General features: G+C 37.4%; 1 long non-coding RNA gene across 1 annotated transcript; it reads right to left on the bottom strand.

Moving 5' to 3' along the window:
• Positions 1-3,047: 3,047 nt before the first annotated feature.
• Positions 3,048-5,536, bottom strand: LOC133739183 (uncharacterized). The gene is made up of 2 exons (XR_009860474.1): positions 4,337-5,536; positions 3,048-3,375 (listed from the first exon to the last, which is right to left on the bottom strand). It is a non-coding gene; the product is annotated as an uncharacterized LOC133739183 (long non-coding RNA).
• Between the last annotated feature and the right edge of the window lie 15,980 nt (positions 5,537-21,516).

Here is a 21,516-nt window from a genome sequence, read left to right as displayed (position 1 = left end):
TTTTAATGCAAATTCATGAGCGGCATTGAAGGTTAACCCTAACGCAAAAGGTCCCTTCTGCAACCTCAAAAGACCAAGCATGCGTACAGTTCTTGTCTCACAGAAAGCAAAGAAAGACACTTAATTTAGAGAATTTCAGAAGACCTTTAGCAAGCCACTTAAACTTTAGTGAAATCCAGAGGACCTTTAGCTAGCAAACTTGTCTTCCACAGGTAACACATCAAGTACAAGTTCTAACCCTAGATATATATATATATATATATATATCTGATCATCTTGTTGAATAATGAATATTAATGCGTACTGTGTCTATATATTGTGAATGATCTTGCAGTGTGGCAACTTTATGTTTGAGTTTACAAATTGTCTCTTGCAGAGGAGAAGACCTAGCAGGAATCTTGTTGAACTTCATACTCTTCTTATTTACTTTTCCATCGATCGTAAGGGGGTAGAATTTCCCAACTACGTTGAAGATTAGGTGCTAGAGGAGCAGATCGAATATGGAAAATTACTGTATTGATGATGATTTGAGTCATCTGACTTCCGCCCAGATGAAAGCTCTTTTTGAGTCCATGTTGCGTGCATATAATATCCAGATTGATGACTCAAATAATCATCTGACTTCCGCCCAGATGAAAGCTATTTTGGAGTTCCTGTTGCGTTCACGTAATATCCAGATTGTTGCTTGTAAGGAGTCTGAGCCGCCTTCGCGCTTCAGTAAACAGATTCTTGAGGCAACTACGCACTATAAGTATAAGAAGCCAATAATCACCTTCTCCGGTAAGGAAGACCCTGTCGAACACCTTGAGATCTTCCGTGCTTGGTGGGAACTACAAAATGTGTCACAAGAATATATGTGTGTAGCTTTCCAAATGACCTTGACAGGTTATGCTTGGACGTGGTTCACATGCCTGCTGGAGCCTATGTCTATTAAATCTTTCACCCAACTCAGTCAATTATTCATCCAGCAGTTTCCGAGCATCGATGATTACAGCTTCGAGTCTCCCTTTACTAGCAAAGTCCTTGAGGCGCCTCTACCGCGTCGTTTTAAGATGAATAATTTGATCAAAGTTTACTCTGGTGAGGGAGATCCTACTGAGCATCTCGGGGTCTTTTGTTCTTGGATGGACCTTTATGCTCCATCACGAGCAGTTATGTGCCGAGCTTTCTCATTGACCTTGACAGGTGCAGCTCGAGAGTGGTTCAGGACGCTGAGACCTGGGTCTATTGGTTCCTTCACCCAACTCAGCATATTGTTTATCTATCACTTTGCGGGAGCAGCTGATTACACAGCTAAATCTCCCTTCACTAGACAAGTCCTAGAGGCACCTTTACCATCTAACTTTGATATGTACAACCACGTGGATTACTCTGGTGAGGGAGACCCTAAATTGCACGTCCTCCGTTTTAAAGTGGTGACCCAATTTTCTGATTTTCCGGATGCGATCATGTGCCGTGCTTTCCAGTTTACCTTGAAGGGTGCGGCATTGAAGTGGTTCAGGAGATTGAAACCTAAGTCTATCGCTTCTTTTAATCAGCTCAGCGAGTTATTTACGAGTGAGTTTTGGAGTCCAATCCATGAGACTAAACCTGCAACATACATGTTCTCAGTGAAGCAAAGGAAGGACGAACCCTTGAGGGACTTTGTATGGCGCTTCAAGACTCAGGCGGTCCTGGTTGAGCGTGACGAACTTGTGTTTATGAGGGCTTTAATTTCAGCTATAAAGAGTAACGTTAGGGAGAGGCTCGAAAATAAAGCGCTCTATAAATCTCTTCAAATGAACCTTCCAAGCTCGTATTCAGAACTGTTGAACAGAGTTGTCACGTATTCTACGTATGAAGAGGAAGTTCTGCAGCTGGATCGGAACTAGCTAGTTGGGCTCATGAATACTCAAGTTATCGATCTTTTAGGATAATCCTCAATTTTATTAATTATTATAGTATTTAGAGCTTTACCAATCTAGGGTGGGTACGTAGATGATCATGAAGAAAATGTTTTTTTTTTTTTGAAGGAATAGATAATTTCATTACTTATCCATGGCCAGAAGGCACGTTACATCAATTGTTGTCTCATACCAAAATCATAGATGGCACAAGCCGCCAAGCAAATTAACCGGTAACCCTCATTGCTAACACATGAGCTCACTTATTCGGGCCTAAAAACAAAAGGACCCAAATCCTCACAGCCTAACTTTCCTTTATAGTAAATCTAGTCGCCTAGAGACCTCAATATTTGTGTACAACTAGAGACACTAAGAATTAAGCCGACAAATAGCCAAATCCATTTGCAGGCAAAACTATGCTAGATTGGGAAAAACCCACTAGAACGCCAAAAAAGGCCTAGAGAAAAAAAACTAGAAATAAAATTTGCTAAACTAGTAGCTCAATCATGGTCCAAAGGAGAGCCTAGCTCAATCATGGTCCAAAGGAGAGCCTAGCCCAAGAACGAAGCCCAACAAGAACAACCAGGCCCAAACCCATCGCCACCCGCTGCAGCAGCCACGACCCCCGTCGCCGCCCTTCCAGGAAAGCCACCGCCCAACGCCGTCACCATCCAAGTAACCAAAGCTGGATGCCCACCAGGTCCGATCCGATTGGGTACGAACACCCAATACATCCCGCCGTCTACTGGATACCAACAAACGCCTCCACAGTCTTCAACCACCGTCCCCGGAATTCTACCGTGACCTGCAACACTACCAAAGAGGATCGAAAAGGGATAAAACGCCCGTGAAACAAGTTGGTTTCTTCCCCGTCCAGAAACCCAAGAACCACCATCGACTTTGTAGGCACCACCCGTCCGGCAGCACCGCAGCATCACCACGACCAAGAGGCCGGCAGTGTCACTGGGCTTGCCGGACGAGCGCTCTTGAAAGCTAGAAGAGGCGCTCTTGAAAGCTAGGGTAGAAAGCGACGGCTAGCTTCTTGGGATAGGGATATTAGGATGTCTGTGATATAGTTGAATTGAGTTTCTATACACACTAGACAGCTCGCCCGCGCGATGCTGCGGGTTTGTGTTTTTTCTTTCATTAATTTTATATGCAATATAGTAGTAATCATAAGCTAAGAAATATTAACCGAATATGTTATGGTTTTACATAACAAACTCCAAACTTGAGACTATTTCAGCCTACATAAAAGAAGATAATCGATAAGGAAACTAATGAGGTACATTTATTGGTTTAAAATGGTACTAACTATGGAAATAAGTTGCCCTTTCGCATCTGTGCTAGTCCTACATTTCTCACTGATGAAATTTACAAAATATTCCAAATCTCAGCCTCCACCATACACTTCACCATCCTTGTTGCCCTTTGGAAAAAAATTTCAATGTAGGATACTCACTCCATACCTACATAGGACTTTGCATCAGGCCTGCCAATCCAAACCACATATTTCATATCAAAAAATTCAAGTTAATAATCTTGGGGAGTCAAATGCTATTAGTCAACACCAAGAGGAAAATAACTCTAATTCAGGAGCTAGTTCCTCTTTTGCTCGATTCAGTTTCAAGCAAACACATAACCACCATCGGAGAACATGAATTATCTAAAGGCTTGTTTCAACTTATGAAAGCTCTAACATTAGCAAAAGCTTAGAAACTAAGATGTATTATCAGGTCGAACTCAATGCTTCGAAAGTATCTAACAAACGCACCAAATATAACATAGAAGGAAAATTGGAGCTCATAAAATACTTGCAACGTGTTCATCAGGGGTCCAACTAATTAATGAAATCCCATTTAATCGTGATATTCTCAAATGGATCAAGCACATCATAAGCTTCTGCACAAACATCCATCAAAACAAACCTTAAAACATCAATCCTCAAGATTTCCTATAACGTTGACTTCATTATATGCAATGATTATCATGTCAAAACAAAGTTTCATCCAAAACCAAAACACTTGTTGATTCAAAGACAACTTCTTTCGGTTCATTATATTAAGGCATTTATACTATTACTAAATATAAATAAATTTGGAACACCAAATACAGATCATGACTATTTGTATTCAAACCCAAGAATTAAACAAACTGTAAAGGAATATTGAGTTTAAATGAGCATAAGAAAGAGAAGAGGTTGTCAGACGCATTTCATCAAACATGTGGTGAGCAACAGTTTCAGTTTGTCTTTCGCATTCATACTCAAATCAAACTGAACTAAATGCAAGACGTTGAATTTTTTATTGGGTTTTTCGATTTCAGATCGCACAACTCAAATCATGCTTGATTGAGTTCAACTGATTGCTCCTAAATCTCAGCTACCAACTACTTCAAAACCCACAAAGCGTTCAACTCAAACAGGAAAGAAAATTTCGAAATCCAATTCTCACCTATTCTCCACAACTTGGTGTATCGAATAGTTCTTCCTCTTCCCGTCTTATGTTCTTCATCTCTCTCGGATCAGCCTTCATTCTCTCTCTCTCTCTCTCTCGCAGAAGACCCAGAAGAACTCTGTTATATTTCTCTCTCGCAATCTTCTTTCTATCTCTCAGCAGATCAGCAGGGCAGGGCAAATGGGTGTAATTTGATTAGAAAGGGAGGGCAAAATCGTCGGCGGGTATTTATAACAGACTGAATAGCAGGGATGTAACTTAAGAAAAAATTAAGGGCAAAAGCGTCATTTACTTCGGGCTCGAATGAACAGTGGCCACGCGAATGAACAGTTGACGCCCTTTAGATTATAGATAATATGAAGAAAATGTTTTAGTTTTCTTGATAACTTGTCTAATTATTATAACCGATTAATTATATGTATATTTACCGCTAAGTTGAAGATGGAAGAAGAGGCACCTTTACCGCTAAGTTGAAGATTCCCGAATTTGAGGCTTACTCTGGTGAGGGAGGTTTTATGGAAGATAGGGAACCTAGTCATCCCTTTACTACAGAAGTTGTTGAGGCACCCGTGCCACTTAACTTTAAGATGCCAAGAATTGAGGCTTACTCTGGTCAGGGAGATCCTGTCGAGCACCTTCAAGTCTTTCGTTCTTGGATGGAGCTGCAAGGCGTATCACAAGCATTAATGTGTCAAGTTTTGCCCCTGACATTGAGTTGTGCAGCTCGGAAGTGGTTCAGTTCCTGCCTCAAACCTGGGTCTAGCTATTGGTTCTTTCACCCAGCTCTGCGAATCCTTTATCAGCCATTTTTTTATGGGAATAACCGATGGGAATTATGATTGTCGAACTGTTGAGTCTCCCTTCACTAGAGAACTCCTTGAGGCCCCTTTGCCAACCAACTTTGAGATGCTACAAATCAAGGCTTATTCTGGTGAGGGGCAGGGGGACCCAGCCTGCTGTACATCTTGATAGTTTTCACTATTGGATGGTGCTGTATGCTGTGCCTGGAGCAATTAGGTGCAGAGCTTTCTCATTGACCCTGGAAGGTGCTGCTCGGAAGTGGTTCTGGAAGCTGAGACCTGGGTCTATTGGCTCTATCACTCAACTCAGCAAATCATTTATATATTGATCAGTTTATGAGTCCATTGTACGAAAAGAAGCCTATAACACACTTGTTTCAAGTCAAGGCAAAGGAAGGATGAAGTATGAACCGTTGAAGGACTTCATGGTGCGCTTCAATAAGGAGGCAGTGGCTTACAATGATGATGAGGTAAAAATTAGGGCTATGATTGCAGGTCTACAGGCCAACCACGCGATTGTATATCAGATATTAAATTAATTGCAAAGGACCCTCCAATATCATACGTCGACCTCGTCGATAGAGCTTCTAGGTTTTCGTATGGTTTTGACCAAATGATCAATGATATTATAGCTAAGAAGCATGCCGAAAAAGGAGCACCTGACAGGTCTAAGAAATAAAAGAAGACGAAGCAGGTCACCTACTAAAACTCATGATGCAAGGAGACCCCATCACTAAAGGGATGATGCCCAAGTTCTTTTGAAGGCCATATTGCTTGTGCAACTGCTTAGTGGAGAAGTCTGTCATGTTTATTGTGAGTTAGAATTATGTCTTTTCATCGCCTTATGTTGATGTTTATGACATGTTAGTGACTACTTACATTGGAAGGAGATATTCCACTGAAGTCTATTTCTTTTTATAATGCTTTTTGAAGGTCATGTTGCATATCATGTGAACACCCTTGTTGATGTTTAAGATGTGATAATGATTATGTATATACATTCTGATGGGATCATTCAGAAAGGTTGAGATTATGACTTTTATTGCTACTAATTATTGTCTATTAAATTAATCTCATGGATTCATGATAATGATACGAATCATACGATGGCTTTTCTGATGATTTCTTGGATCTATCAATGACCCTGTTATTTCAATGACTTGTTGTTACTGGTTTCATTGACGTGGCATTCTTCGAAATTTGTTTTGATCGAGTCATGATTGTACGATGTACATTCACAGACAAGTCCTTGCAGGTCGAGATTGAAAGGTTTGAAATAGCCTTGCAAGCTGAACTAAAGTCTTGCAATTTATGATTTAATCACGTACATGTACGTTTTCAGGTATGAGAACAGATCAAATTTACTATTTTTTGTTTTGTTTTCTGGATGGCAATAAAGGAAAATGGAAGGCCTGTTCATTAGTATCTGTGCAGGAAAGAGTCGTGCAATTAGTTTGTCTGCAGTCTGCACTCAATAGCAAGTTAGCAACTGCCATTTTTACGTAAAAATGCATGCAAGAAGAACTGTAGAAATGTCTCTTATTATAACAGCTAGCTTCCAGCTGCGCACTGCGTTCAGTTACAATACATTCAAGCATATAACTACAATGATTAAAACAACAAGTCACAAAATGAAAACTGACCCATATCAATGATATCATGTCCTAAGGACTCGCAGTTGTTGATTTGCGAATTGATTTCAAAACGAGATGAGATTATGAGATTCGGAGGAACTCCTTTTTTGTGTCAGACATATTATGAATCTAAGATCTTATTGGCTAGCTCACTATGATAAAACTATCTTCCTTGCCCTTTTCTTTTTTGTCCAAGAATCTCTTCCTTGCTCTAAGAGGGTCTATATATGTAGATTAGCTTGTAGTTCCTTTAGGACAGCAGTATGCAGCATTTGGTTTGGGTTTGTATTAAGGTCCATGTGAGCAGGATTGGCATTGTTGTAATGCTTGATTTGCTTCATATACTGTTGATAATGTACCAACATATATAGCAATGATGTTTTGAAAAAATGTTGATTCATTAGTTGCATTGGCAATATATGGTTGACTCTCTGACTTAAGGAACTCTTCCTCAGTTTTCTTTTTGAAAGATTGGATTGCATCCCTATGCTCAGTCGAGGGAAGTCAGTTATTCTTAATAAGTGTTTGATGCTCTGTGATTGCATTATGCTGATAATGACATACTACTTTTTTGCAGAAAGATACATGGATCAATATGATTGAGAATTTAGTATTTCTGGTCTCATCTAGATCTGCATTATCCCATTTTTTCGTGTCAGTTGGATGTTTCTACGTTCATACTGTATTGATTCGATGATCTTTATGATTTCTCAGACCAACGAGTGATCCGAAGATATCAATGATTTCTTGTTAGTGGTTTTGTATGATAGTACAGTTTTGAGTGATGCAACCTTTCTTGGGAGTCAGTTATGACCCTATTATGTTCATGATGCAGTATACCATATGGCCAGGCAGGCAAAGTGGGAAATTCATAGCATACATATATCACATATATAGCTGATGGTAGATTCCATTTATTGGAATATAAAAGAGAATCTGCAGTCCAACAGAGAGTTCTAGATTGAATTAGTGACATGCATACACATAATCTGGTCCGAGTGACGTTCCCCTTGATTGAAAGGAAGATTCTTCCAATATTTTGTTGGATTTCAGGTTTAAGAATAGGCCGCCACCGCCACTACTCCCACCACTACGATATATATACCAGCTTTCGAATCCCTCCAGCTTCTTGCTTTTTTCACTTTTTGGTCTGAAAGCTTATGTGAAAGCCAAAGCCTTGCCCAAAAAGCTGGAGAGAAAGCCAGTAGGTTTCGTCCTAGATTTTGTTGGATTTCAGGTTTAAGAATAGGCCGCCACCGCCACTCCCACCACCACGATATATATACCAGCTTTCGAATCCCTCCAGCTTCTTGCTTTTTTCACTTTTTGGTCTGAAAGCTTATGTGAAAGCCAAAGCCCTTGCCCAAAAAGCTGGAGAGAAAGCCAGTAGGTTTCGTGGGTGTTGATTAATTACATGTTTCATCTCAAGCAATTGTCTCTCACACTAAATGTTATAATTGGATGAAAATAGAAGTACGAAGGATGTGAAGGTTGTTCTTGCCTTCTTGGAGACTGCATTGTCTTATGAGATCGAACATATCTACAGGTGACATCATATGGCTATTTCTTTTTTCTGTTCGGTAACAAGAAAGTTTCTTTATTACTACTATTTGAAACTAAGATTAAGGTTTGGAAATCATGACCATGTCAAGCGTAAAGTGGATTGATAGTATTTATCATCTAAAAGTTACAAATAGTACACATATAATTTTTATATGAGTACTAAAAAAAAATTTCAATTACGATTATAGTATAATTACACATTTACACATCAATATCGTCAATTAGAGAATGTGTTATTGTGTATTAAAAGTACAATTACGTAGAAATTAAATGATATATTCTCTCTTTTATAACTAAAATTTTTTACGTGAAAATCACACATACCACAACTTTTAAGAGAAAAGTAGGAATGACAAATCCATTATGTGTCGGGGAGCTCAGCTGTAATTGGAATAAAGAAGGATCGATCACAATCTTACCAATAATGGTATATGAACAGAATAAAATCGGCACCAATTCCACTCAGAAAAATTGATTGTGACAAGTGAGTGACATATAAACTTGGACGTATGGAAACCAACATTCTTTCACATTGATAATGATGTATGCAAAGGTCACTCTATCATTATCATAACACGTGTCGAACATATAAGATTCATTGTCTTTTCTATTTATTACTATGAAAAATGGGAGCAAATGTTCGGAATACCCTGACGAAGGAGAACAATTTTTATATCTCTTTCAAAATCACACACACACCCGATGGATAGTTGAACTAACCCTAATAAACCCTTCAATTCATTAGAATTTCACACCTGCAAGCAAATCCAAATAAGATAGACACACCACAGAGGTATTAAACAAAACACAAGATAAAGAAATTAAAAAACTTAAACATCGAGCGTGTTTAGCTGTTTAAGACCAAATAAACTACATTTTCTCAAATCTTCTAGTTATTTTTGTCAGATGCTTAATTTTTTTTTATTAGCAATGGGTATATCTTTGTTTTCATTACGAAATAAAAATAGGAAAAAAACTAATACAATCCATTACAATTGATCGTTCAACTATTTGAGGCTGCAGCACCGCGTGTTATAGTTAGCCTTGGTTTCTCATGACCCTAACTCTCTGTCTGAATAATTTTGTTTTTGTTGAAGTCTGTTTGGGTGGTTTGTGGCTTTCTGGTTTAGATAGAAGTATGAGTGTTCTAGTGGGTAAATATTACCATTATTACGCTTGTGTGGTTCAATTTAGTTTAAACATTAAATTGAGTTATGGTGATATGTCAGTCTTTGGTAAGGATTAAAATATATGTATCTACATATTTATCGGAACTTTAACAAAAAAAAAATATCGAAAATATCGGGGATATCCGGAAAAATATATCTTAGAGTCAATATATTGGAATTACATATAAATACATATGAATATCAACTTCATCTACATCCAAAAAGAGACTCTGTGGTTGAAAAGTCGCTCTCTGATCTACGAAAATACAATAATCAGACCAAGACATATGACCCATATAGTACGAATTGTAGTGATGAACATGATACTTATAGATCTTTTTAGAGCTGTCAACTTTTTACACTCTTGTGCGGATTATAATCCAATAGTCTGTTTTCTATGTCTAAATTGAAACTTGAATATAATTGAGGTCAATCCCATATAATTGAGAAAGATGAACTGAATGAGTTACTTTTTGAAACATAGCTCCATCAAGTTTGTTTTCTTTTGCTGAAATTGTTCCATCATGAATTCTCCTCGCACATATTCGTCTGCAGGAAATGTCTGCTCACCTAAATTCCACTTCTCACTCGGATTTCCCTCGAAGAGAATGCTCCTCACTCAGATTCGCTTTGAGGAGATTTCGATCTCCTCACCCATATTCACCTTGAGGAGATCTCTTCTCACACAAATTTACATTTAGAGAATTACTTCTCACCCAGAATTGCCTTGAGGAGATTTCTCCTCACTCAGATTCACCTTGAGGGGATTTCGCTTCATTCAAATCTGGCTTCAGAGGTTTCACTTCGAGGTAACTTTCCCAAACAAGTTAATTTGCCTCTTTATTAGGCCATATCTTGACTAGAAACCGTTGTTAAAATTTTACACCATGATATAACCTCCATATTCCATAGTGTATGTTTCTCTGCGAATAACTGAGTTTTGGTTCTAGTTAGACACTTAGAGCATCTTTAGCAGACTCTCTATTGTGGCTCCTTAGCTATTTTGGAGAGCATGTTTAGCTTTTTATCTATTTTAGCAGCTGCACCAGACTCCTAAGTGGCTCTCTATTATAACTTTTAGCTATCTCGCTCTTAAATATAGAGAGCGGGATGAGGCTCTCTATAATTTAAAACATTCCTTTTAAGTTATTTTATGTAATTTATAAATACATTTAAACTATTTAATATTCATTTAAAAAATAATATAAATTCAAAACTAGCTAAAATAGAGAGCATTGATGCAGACGTAATTCTAAAGTGGCTAGCTAAAATGACTTTTTAGCTTCTTTAGCTAAAATTTGACTCAAAAATGGCTAGCATTGCTAAAGATGCTCTTAGACCTCCCTATTTGCTACTTAGACCTCTTGTAATTTTTGTAAAATTTTATTTCCTATTTTACCGACTAAAAAAATAAGAAGAAAACAAAAAAATTTCTATTCATCACAAACCCAGCTATTTGATCTTCCTCGAAATGAGACCTTAAAAAACAACAAGAATTGGTCTTTGGGCATGGATTTGGGAAGCCAAACCTCCCTTTTGAGCAGCAAAATAAGCAAAGAATTCATCAAATCATGCTTTCATATTCCATATTTTCTTCTTGCACGTAACAAATTCTCTATTTCATTCCAATTTAGAAAAGATCATCACATCATCATCAAAACTGCACTTCCCTCCAAAAAGGTTTAATCTTTGCTTCATTAAACATTATTGATGCATCAAAAAACCAAAATAAAGACCAATTCTTTGTGCGAAGCAATCCAATTTTGGTACCTCTCCCTTTCTCAGACCCAGGAAGTACAGAGCTCACTAAACCCAATTCAATATCATGTTTTTCTCCGATTATCGTTTCAACTTATATAAAATTATAAATATGGATTTGGCAAGCCTTCAATTTGAACCTCAACCCAACCATGCAAGAACAAGTAGTCAATGATTATGGAAGGCATTATTGTTTATATAGAGCTTGGGTGGAAAAAGAATGAAAAATAAAACCTTTTTTTTTTTTGAAGGGAAAGACGACAAATTTTATTGATATATACACGAAGTAGAAAGAAACCCATTAAGTTCTGGAGGTGTTTGGACCCAAAATGAGCATTTTGGCTTGACAAGACACGTCTTGGAGAAATTGAGCCAATGTCAGTGGCTCAAGCTATATATTGTCGACAAGTTCGAAATATATATATATTTAGAGGCTAAATAAAGCCTACTATGGAATCATGAAAAGTCAACTATAGCACATTTTCCTACTTCGGTTAGGAGAAACCGAGCTAAACAAGGAAGGAGGGGTGGCAGACTGACCAAATGAATTCGAAATGAGCTGAAACTCTGCAGATCCATTCTAGACAGCCCAAGAATCATTTCTTATGAAGAGTGCCAGAGCTAGATTTGAGTGGAAGGCCTTCAAATAATCAGTCCAATTTTCTGCAGAAGCAAAACTGGAAAACTGGACCTGTAAGAGGTCCAGCAGCATTTCCGGCCCAACCACATGGAAATAAATTCTGAAATTTTACCACAACAATCTACATTCATGGTGGATCATTTCATATGAAGAAGTCATGGTCAAAATCTGAATGCTTGGTGGAGATATAGCTGCAGCAAAATTGGTGCAGTAAGTGCTTAAACCTAACATTCCATTAGTGTTTAAGTGCTTGAACCTAACAATTCCATAAACTCATAAGTGCTCCATAAACTCATAAGTGCTCCATCATGATCCCATTAAGTGCTCCATTATGATTTGTTTAAATGCCAAATAGTGTTGCTTGGTAGCCTATAAATAGAGGCTACAACATAGAACAATTCACTCATTTCATACATCAAAACATCTCTAAGATGATCTAAGTTCTCTCAGCAAACCTCTCTAAGAGCAACTCCTTTCCTTCTCTTTCTCTTATAGGTGATTACACTCTAAGTCCTAGTCTCCTCAAGAGCCGACTATCAGTGCCACCAAACCCTCTGTCAAAGTGCTTCGGTCCTAGTCTCCTCGGGAGCCGACTGTAGTACCGTGACCACAACGGTTACGGAACCAGCCAAGCAAGGGTAACGCCCTAGCAACCCAGCCAAGCTAAAGTCACGCTTTAGCAAGTACTTCTCTCTACTTCCCGGTGATTTCGCTCTGCTTAACCTACAACGATAAGTATCGACTTGGTGACACAAGACAAAGTCCTCCAGCACGAGGCACAAAGAATCCTGCGACGAGGTTGGTGCTCTCCTCGTCTACAGTCGCTCAAAAGAAGTCAGGTCAAGGGACACCCCCAACGACCGCACCCGAACGGTGCTGGCACGCCCGCGCAGAAAAGAGACTGTTGACCAGCTGCAACAAAATTGGAGCCAAACAGGAGGGACACTCCCACTCCATGAAACTAGAGCACATATATATTTATTAGCTAACTTGTGAGCTAAATTATTTGATTCCCTATAGATATGAGAAAAGAAAGAACTTGCTAAATAAGAAAGAGATGCAGAAATATCATCAACAATCCTTCCCAAATCAGAAGTATCATCACCTTCAGCTTTGATAGCTTGAACTAGTTGAAGGCAATCAGACTCAAAAATTACCGAAGCCAAATGATGATCAATCACCACATTGCAAGCCAACCTATTGGCTAACGCCTCAACCACCAATGGAGACAAAACATCATCGCACTGCCCACAGGCACCAGCGACTACAGTACCAGTAGCATCTCTAATCACCACACCCAATCCTCTTGTATGCGTTACCTGGTGGGTTGAACAAATGAATAGATCACTTATATAAATTTTCAGCCAAATTGATGATCGTTAAGGTATCGAACTAGATTAAATCAATGAACGAACCGAATCTATCCAACCTGAACCGTTCGTGTTCATAATTGTAAATCGCAGTTTTGAATGTCTTAATGATTATCAATTTGGCTAAAAATTTGCAAAGATGATGTACTCATATATGCCTAAAAACTGAATAGTCGAGATGTGGATATGCGATCGAAAAATGGGTATATCAGGGAAATTCTTAGATATTAATATCTATATAGACACAAACACCCACACACATACAAAAAGTAAATAAAACATTGACTATGGTATAGTGCAGTATGATGGTTATTTTTTTTTTTTTTCAATGTTAGGGTATCCCAAAAGCTTCCTAGACCCAAAGACAAATCTCTCAGCGCATGTGAAATGCTTCAACTGTGCATTGCAGCATGGTGTCTGACCACTTTGACAACTTCGTGAATCGAACGCGGGTAGGGAGGTTCCTAACCAGGACGCTCAACCACTTGGCCATTTTCAGTTGTTGCGATAAGATGTTTTTCAGTTACGTACGAATTTGTAAAATTTCATTTTTTAGTCTACTGTTATTGTTTAGAATGAAGTCCATTGCATCATAGTAAAACTATATTATTTCGTTAAACACAAAATCGTTTCCATTTTAATTTTTCCATGCATAGAAAAGTCTATGTAAGCCGAAGATTGATTGTGGTTTGGTTTGCTGATCCTCTTAGGATGGTTTAGGTGTTGTGTTTAGTCATGACGGAAATTTTATTGTCGAATTTGTAATTCACGAGTTTCTCTTATCTTTGCTATCGGAGAGGTTTGGAATTTCTTCCTCTCTATGAGGTCATCATCAAGTTTTTGTAGAAAGCTAGCGACTTTAAATCTATATATTGTTCAATGGTAAACATGGAGAATTGCTCTTATTTGTCTCATCGATGGAGAATATCATATCTCTTCTGTCTGTGTATACGCAAAAAACATGGTTTATGCAATTATGCTAGTCGCCATTGTAATAGATCAGTAGCTCACACATACCCTTGTTCATTTCCCCTAGGATATCTGGTTAAGCATTCTCGAGTAACCTATGCTCCAGTTGTTTCTACTTTCTAAGATCAGAGTAAGAAAAAAATCTGTGAGTTTGGTCAAGATGTCTGTATCAGCGATTGTAATTATTTGATATTTATATATTATTATTTTTTTAAGGAAACAAAAGATAGAAATAGGAAGGATTGAAATTAGAAAAATATTTAGATGTACAATATCTTTCGTATCACCTTTTAGTTGTGGAGCATATTAGAGGCCTCAAGTTTTCCTTCCTCCATTTTCCGTTTCAGTAGTAATTCTTGACTGCCTTACATTTGGTTGTTGGACATGCAAGCTTTCAATTACACGTGGATGGATGTTTTTTAGAGAAGCTTTTTCTGGGGTTCTTTCTTTTAGTTATATTTATTTTTAGGGAAAAATTCACCAACGGTGTCTGGACACTTAGGGGACTTTCAGAATGATACCTGAACTTACAAAGTTATCAATGTGATACCTGGACTCATTTTTTCGTATCAACATCGTACCTATGACCAATTTCCGTAACGGCTCCGTGACGGAAATTGGCCGTAGGTATCACATTGATACGAAAAAATGAGTCCAGGTATCACATTGATAACTTTGTAAGTTCAGGTATCATTCTGAAAGTCCCTAAGTGTCCAGACACCGTTGGTGAACTTTTCTCAATTTTGCGATGCACGTGAGTCACTTAATGAAGACAAAATGACCGATTTACCCTCAAATTCTTTCTTTTCTTTTCTTTTCTTTTTTTATTCTTCTTTCTTTCTTTCTTTCTTCTTCTTCTTTTTTGGTTTCTTCTTCCCCTGATTTGAATCATCAAGATTCAAATCATCTTGCTCGTCCGATTCCCACCGCCGATCGCCGATCAAACACCGCCGTTGCGTCTCAATCCACCTTCATGCACCACAGATGTTTCTGGTTCCCCCAACTTCAAATCCTATATCAAATTGAAATTGTGCATTGAGGCTTCACCGCTCACTCCGAGTTCATCCCCGCCGCCACCGCCAATGACTTGACCACCACCACTCTCATTCTCTCCTCCGACCCCCTTTTATACACCATTGATCAGAAACTCAGACCCCGCCAGCCCTCCACTCTCAAATCACAGCTCCAATCCCACCCCTCCATCCTCTCCTTCGTTCCCGACATGCAACACCACCTCCACACCATCCTCACCTGCAATTTCATCGGTTTAGCCGACAACTTCGGCCTCTAGCCCAACTTCGATCAGAGGCAATTTTAGGCAGACAAAGATTAACAACTTCGGCCTCCACACCATCCTTACCTGCAAAAAATTCGAGCTGTTCTTATTCACCAGCTTCGCCACTCCGCTGCTACCCACCATTGTGCCTCGCCGATTAGTAGACAAAGAACTCGGAGCCTCCACCATCGAGAAATTGAGGCTCACGTTCTGCGTGTCCTGCGCGGCGGATATCGGCATCGTCGGAGAAAATGTTGTATGAACATAAATTTAGTTTGGGTTCCACGGTGGCAGCTAGTCGAGCTCGTTGATTTCGGCCTTGGCTTTCTTGATTAGCCAATCGACGACCTTGCTAGGCTGGTCGTATCCAAGCCAGTCCTGCATGTCGTAGAATTGAATGGCGGTGTGGGCGACGAGCCTGATGCTGCAGTCCCTGGGGCCTTTGGTGGTGCAAACCTTGCTGTGGCGGTCCTTCCGGCCGGTGGTCCTTAGAATGTGGCCTTGAGCCTCCACGATTTCGCTAGCGGTGGAGGAAGAAGCAGTCCTTATCCCCAAACCCAATCGAGAAGCAGCGGAGGACGACGTTGTTGTGCGGTGGTGGAGGTTGTTGTGGTCAAGTCATTGGCGACGGCGGCGGGGATAAACTCGGAGTGAGCGGTGAAGCCTCAATGCACAATTTCAATTTGCTATAGGATTTGAAGTTGGGGGAACCAGAAACATTTGTGGTGCATGAAGGTGGATTCAGACGCAGCGGCGGTGTTTGATCGGCGATCGGCGGTGGGAATCGGACGAGCAAGATGATTTGAATCTTGATGATTCAAATAAAGGGAAGAAGCAACCAGAAAGAAAGAAAGAAAGAAGAAAGAAAGAAAGAAAGAAAGAAAGAAGAATAAAGAAAAAAAGAAAAGAAAAGAAAGAAAGAATTTGAGGGTAAATCGGTCCTTTTGTCTTCATTAAGTGACTCATGTGCATCGCACGTGCAAAATTGGGAAAAGTTCACCAACGGTGTCTGGACACTTAGGGACTTTCAGAATGATACCTGAACTTACAAAGTTATCAATGTGATACCTGGACTCATTTTTTCGTATCAATGTGATACCTACGGCCAATTTCCGTCACGGAGCCGTTACGGAAATTGGTCATAGGTACGACGTTGATACGAAAAAATGAGTCCAGGTATCACATTGATAACTTTGTAAGTTCAGGTATCATTCTGAAAGTCCCCTAAGTGTCCAGACACCGTTGGTGAATTTTTCCCTTATTTTTATATTATGTAAATGTTTTCTGGTGGTGCGTCTAGCGAATGAGTTAGCTTTGGACTCTCTGTTATACTTAAAACTAGTTTTACTAAAATTACATCTTCCCCAAAGAAAGAAAAGTAAGACAAAAGGGTCCACAAATCAATCAATCACATGAACCAAACTTCTGGGGGATGGATTATTTTTATATTCAAAAAAAAAATTTCATCATTTTATTTTGATTGACATGATTTATTTTTTCATCAAATGGATTGATTTTTTGAAGGGTAGAATTTGAATCTAAACATAAGAGTGGATTTTTAAATTATGTGATCTTTTAACGATTTTCCTTCTCAAAGTTTTTAGGACTAACTCAACTTATCAAAACATTTGAAGAATTGAATTAAAATTAAAGTATTAAACTAGATCGTTATGTATTTTTCATTTCCTTCTCTATCGACCGTCAATTATTCTAGTAAAAACACAAAGCATTACCACATTTTTAAGTTACCCTTATTCTATTCCATGACAAATACCTATCCTCCCACATTCTATATCATATCCAACAAGCCTCATTACTCCTCTAATATTCATTACTTCTCCAATATGCATGCCACTTCATCTACTAAATTTGGAAAAATAGCCTCTAAGCTACTCGAAGGAACTGGTATGGATCACAAATGTCTATTCAATAGAGGAGAACCTGCTTCTTGCCTATGCACTCTATAATTAGTCTTTCATCCATTTCTTCAAGTTAATTAAAACCCTGGCCTTAATCAAATTGATGTCGATCTTCCTGTAGATTATACGTTTTTGTATCTGCATTCCAGCTTTGCAAAGGGAACAAACAAACATAGTAATTTTTGATGCATTGGTTTTAAATCAAATTGTCAAAGTGGCACATATATATTAATGGGATGCTTTGTACAAACTTCAACAAAAGTTCCAAACTAAACCATAATAAATCTAAAATGAAGTGAATTTATTAATCTCCAATAACAGAGTAGTGCCAACAGCATATTATTGTCTGTTTTAAAAAATTAATCCACAATTAGTATCAACCCATTGTCTAATTGACAATGATTCTTCCTCGATTGAGTGTGGAAAAAAAAGGAGGAGTTGACTAGTAAAAGGTGATTTTATATTCTTTCCTTAAAGTAGGGTAAACTTGTCCTAATGCAGATTGACCTTGTTATAAAGAGGATTAGATGCTTAATTAGTCAACTATTTTAATATGTCATCATGTACCTGGATTAAAACCACTCAGAAGTTTAAACCACTAATTAATGGATGTAAAGTTGATGAGCTTTTTTCTAGGAGAAAATGGAAGGAGGCGCTGACATTTTTATATCGAAGTATATACATTATGGGATCGATAATACTACACATCCTTAGAAGTTTATTTGCATATGTGAGACTTGAGACTTAAGTTAAACATGCAGAGAATTTATACATGTTAACGTTAAGCATGTGTGATTGTTGTGTTTAACATGTGAACTAATTTGCTATGATATATATCTTGAAGAAATTTAAGCGTTTAACTCCAAATCAATAGTACATGAAAAGACTCAAATCCTTGAAAATTCTAATATAGAGTTTATCTTTCCAATGAAGGCAGCACCACACAATCTGCACATGGTAAAACTTTATATGAGTTTAAAATACTTTTTATCTTCAACAGATGGTAGGTTCATATAAACTATCAACTATTATAAGTCACTTACAGACACTTGAGCATTTTATGCGCGCTAATGTATTAGTTTTTATTTCTTTAGATGAGTCTTTTGAATTGTTCAATGTTTTATTCAATGTTTCTTAATTTAGAGGAGCTTCAAATGTAAAGATATTCAAGATAAAGGGGAGGTTGGATTTTAAGGTTGATTTCTTAGTTAGAGGATGCATGAATTCTCCTTGTGAAAGACCTCACCATCCCACAAAAAGAAAAGAAATGGGATTGGGGATCCATAAAATTAGAAGGAAACTTTCACAATGGTGGTAAAGAAAGGAAAAAGAAGGGAAACAAAGTCAAACTTGTGCTTAGGAGATATTGAAAACAAACCTTATTGCACATTGACATTATTGCATGAAAGCTGCATCTTATAGGAGTGGCAAACATAGTGGTGCATAAATGAGCCAGGTTGAACCCTAAACTATTCTCTATAGGGCTTCTTAGAGGGTAATTGGTGGTTCTTATCAAAATTTATCTTCCATCAGGCTAGGACTTATTCTTGTCATGCTTTTGGAGTAACGTACCACAATCAATTTGTTAAAATACAAAAGAATTCTAACATTATGTATGGGCAATAACATATCTTTTACTCATAGCGTAATAGGTGTCTAACTATGTTTGTTTTGTTCTTGAAGAACTTTTATTTATTTCATAAGAAAGATTACAAATGTCGGGTATAACTCACTGTATCATGAATGACTCCCATAACGAAAGGAGTGCAAGTGCTTAAGAAATTTTATTTATTTTATAAGAAAGATTACAAATGTCGGGAATAACTCACTGTAGCCTGAATGACTCCCATAACGAAAGGAGTACAAGAGCTTAAGAAATTTTTATTTATTTTATAAGAAAGATTACAAATGTCGGGAATAACTCACTGTAGCCTGAATGACTCCCATAACGAAAGGAGTACAAGAGCTTAAGAAATTTTTATTTATTTTATAAGAAAGATTACAAATGTCGGGAATAACTCACTGTAGCCTGAATGACTCCCATAACGAAAGGAGTACAAGAGCTTAAGAAATTTTTATTTATTTTATAAGAAAGATTACAAATGTCGAAAATAACTCACTGTAGCCTGAATGACTCCCCATAACGAAAGAAGTGCAAGAGCTTGAATGTTATTGCTCATATATTTCATCAAGACTTTTTTTTTTTTTTTTTTTTGACTTTGTCAAGGGGAACCCAAAGGCTTCCTAGGCCCAAGATAAACCCCTTCGGCGCATGTGAAATGCTCCAACTGTGCATTGCAGCACAGTGCCTCGCCACTTTGACAGCTTCGGGGTTCGAATCTAGGTTGAGGAGCACACCCAACTAGGCAAGAACCACTAGGCCACTTGCAATGGTTATATTTCATCAAGACTTGAGAACAGCCATACCAACGCTTTATTTAAAATAAAATAAAATAAAAAATAAGGTGCAAGAGCTACTTATTTCTCTCTCATTAACACTGATTAAAAAGTCTATTACTATTAATGATGGACATGAGCCAGTGAGGCTCATGCTCTAACCATAAAACTTGGCCATTCTCACGGGCTACAAAACGAGCAATGGCATGGGGAGCTTTGTTTTGATCCCTTGACGTATGTGTCTAACTGTGCTTAATTGTCTATATACTAAAATTACTTAAATAATGTTCCCTTGTCGTACCCCAAATAAGGTAAGACATTATTTGTGATATCGGTACTTAATACATTGTCATCGTCACATAAAAAAGATGAAATTGGATCATAAAAATCTTCGTTCACTTAGAGTATGAATGTAACTCTCATCACATATTGAGTAGAAATAATGCTATGAGGATTGAAAATATCAAGAATTTCAACGTTATGACACAATGAAAGTGCATAATGCTACTGCTGCAATGACGCCTGTGATAGGTCATTTAAAGTCATCCAATGGAATACACCAAATTTGGTTTTACTTTTAAAAGAAGAGAAAGTAAATCTCAATCACACAAATTGGTTTCACAATTCATATAACGGGTAAATCAAGAAGGAGTTTTTCTATTGGAACCTCCAAATTTACTCACTTGACCTCCTATGTTTTTTACATTTCCTATCAAATTTTCAAATACTAAATTTACTCACTAAACCTCACTGAATTTCCTCAAATAACCTCACTCATATAATTTGCAAACAAACTATTATCTTTAAAAAAAAAACTTAGTTAATTCAATGATTAATTACTCTATAAATCTTAATTACATATCCATTCTTTAATCAGACAACATAAATTTTTTTTTCAATAAAAAAAATTGAACACAAGGTATTGAGTTTTAAAAATTAATTTCTAATCAACAAGAAAATAACATGAACTATTTTGTGGTTTTTTTTTTTTCTGTTTTAGCTCGGCAAAAAAAAAAAAAGATTAGTCATTTTTTCTTAATGTTTATTTTATGTACCTCATGATTAATTATTTAAATATTTGTTTATTTTTTTAATTGCTAGCTCATTTTTTGTTTGAGAAGTTTTAAATACACACCTCTAATTACTCAATACACACTCCTTACTCAATACACACTCCTTACTCAATACACATACCATTTAATTTTTCATTCTAACATTTTACTAAATACACAACCCAAATTACCTAAAATATCCTTAAACTTAAAAAACCATGAAATACACTATTATTTAACTACATTAAGGCTACTGTTTAATTTGATTAGTATATATAATTGACCATATTAATTACTTGTTTTAGTTATTGGGAAATCCATAAGGATTCATTATTGTTCCCTTCAAAGTTCAAATAGATGCTTAGAAATAGGTTTTGTATTATTTGAGTTCTTATCCACCAAACACCCTATTGACAAAGTATAAAATTTTGAGTCGAACATTCAACCAAAACTGTATCAGTAGTTTCTCCATAATGGCGGACTACGAAGTTGTCATTGGATGGTCAAACAAATTAACAATTACAAAGTTTTATACATGTGATGTTTTATAGTAGATAATAAATTGACTAATCATAACTTTTAGAAGAAGAAAAAAATGAACTAAAAAGTGGGAGTAAAGCGATATGTTTT

Source organism: Rosa rugosa, chromosome 1, assembly GCF_958449725.1.
Source record: "Rosa rugosa chromosome 1, drRosRugo1.1, whole genome shotgun sequence".
In the NCBI taxonomy this organism is placed as follows: Eukaryota; Viridiplantae; Streptophyta; class Magnoliopsida; order Rosales; family Rosaceae; genus Rosa; species Rosa rugosa.
This window is presented reverse-complemented; position numbering and strand designations above follow the sequence as displayed.